This window comes from Halictus rubicundus, unplaced genomic scaffold, assembly GCF_050948215.1.
Source record: "Halictus rubicundus isolate RS-2024b unplaced genomic scaffold, iyHalRubi1_principal scaffold0146, whole genome shotgun sequence".
NCBI lineage: Eukaryota > Metazoa > Arthropoda > Insecta > Hymenoptera > Halictidae > Halictus > Halictus rubicundus.
The window spans coordinates 576,334-578,451 of NW_027488687.1; positions in this window are offsets into that span (position 1 = coordinate 576,334).

Genomic DNA, 2,118 nt, shown 5'->3' on the forward strand with positions numbered 1-2,118 from the left:
CTATCCTCTATCCTATCCTCTCCTCTATCCTATCCTATCCTCTATACTATCCTATCCTCTATCCTATCCTATCCTCTATCCTATCCTTTCCTCTATCCTATCCTATCCTCTATCCTATCCTATCCTCTATACTATCCTATCCTCTATCCTATCCTATCCTCTATCCTATCCTATACTCTATCCTATCCTCTCCTCTATCCTACCCTACCCTCTTTCCTATCCTATCCTCTATCCTATCCTATCCTCTATCCGATCCTCTATCCTATCGTTTCCTCTATCCTATCCTATCCTCTATCCGATCCTCTATCCTATCGTTTCCTCTATCCTATCCTATCCTCTATCCTATCCTATCCTCTATCCTATCCTATCCTCCATCCTATCCTATCCTCTATCCTATCCTATCCTCTATCCTATCCTCTATCCTATCCTGTATCCTATCCAACCCTCCATCCGATCCTCTATCCTATCCTATCATCTATCCTATTCTATCCTCTATCCTATGCTATCATCTATCCTATCCTATCCTCTATCCTATCCTTTCCTCTATCCTATCCTATCCTCTATCCTATCCTATCCTCTATACTATCCTATCCTCTATCCTATCCTATCCTCTATCCTATCCTATACTCTATCCTATCCTCTCCTCTATCCTACCCTACCCTCTTTCCTATCCTATCCTCTATCCTATCCTATCCTCTATCCGATCCTCTATCCTATCGTTTCCTCTATCCTATCCTATCCTCTATCCGATCCTCTATCCTATCGTTTCCTCTATCCTATCCTATCCTCTATCCTATCCTATCCTCTATCCTATCCTATCCTCCATCCTATCCTATCCTCTATCCTATCCTATCCTCTATCCTATCCTCTATCCTATCCTGTATCCTATCCAACCCTCCATCCGATCCTCTATCCTATCCTATCATCTATCCTATTCTATCCTCTATCCTATGCTATCATCTATCCTATCCTATCCTCTATCCTATCCTACCCTCTTTCCAATCCTATCCTCTATCCTATCCTATCCTCTATCCTATCCTATCCTCTATCCTATCCTATCCTCTATCCGATCCTCTATCCTATCCTAGCCTTTATTTTATCCTATCCTCTATCCTATCCTATCCTCTATCCGATCCTCTATCCTATCCTATCATCTTTCCTATTCTATCCTCTATCCTATCCTATCCTCTATCCTATCCTATCATCTATCCTATCCTATACTCTATACTATCCTATCCTCTATCCTATCCTATCCCCTATCCTATCCTATCGCTATCCTATTCTATCCTATCCTCTACCCTATCCTATCCTCTATCCTATCCTATCCTCTATCCTATCCTCTCCTCTATCCTATCCTACCCTCTTTCCAATCCTATCCTCTATCCTATCCTATCCTCTATCCTATCCTATCCTCTATCCTATCCTATCCTCTATCCGATCCTCTATCCTATCCTAGCCTTTATTTTATCCTATCCTCTATCCTATCCTATCCTCTATCCTATCCTATCCTCTATCCTATCCTATCATATATCCTATCCTATCCTCTATCCTATCCTATCCTCTATCCCATCCTATCCTCTATCCTATCCTATCCTCTATCCTACCCTATCCTCTCTCCTATCCTATCCTCTATCCGATCCTCTCTCCTATCCTATCCTCTATTATAACCTATCCTCTATCCTATCCTATCCTCTATCCTATCCTATCCTCTATCCTATCCTATCCTCTATCCTATCCTATCCTCTTTCCTATCCTATCCTATCCTATCCTATCCTCTATCCGATCCTCTATCCTATCCTATCCTCTATTATAACCTATCCTCTATCCTATCCTATCCTCTATCCTATCCTATCCTCTATCCTATCCTCTCCTCTATCCTATCCTACCCTCTTTCCAATCCTATCCTCTATCCTATCCTATCCTCTATCCTATCCTATCCTCTATCCTATCCTATCCTCTATACTATCCTATCCTCTATCCTATCCTATCCTCTATCCTATCCTTTCCTCTATCCTATCCTATCCTCTATCCTATCCTATACTCTATCCTATCCTCTCCTCTATCCTACCCTACCCTCTTTCCTATCCTATCCTCTATCCTATCCTATCCTCTATCCGA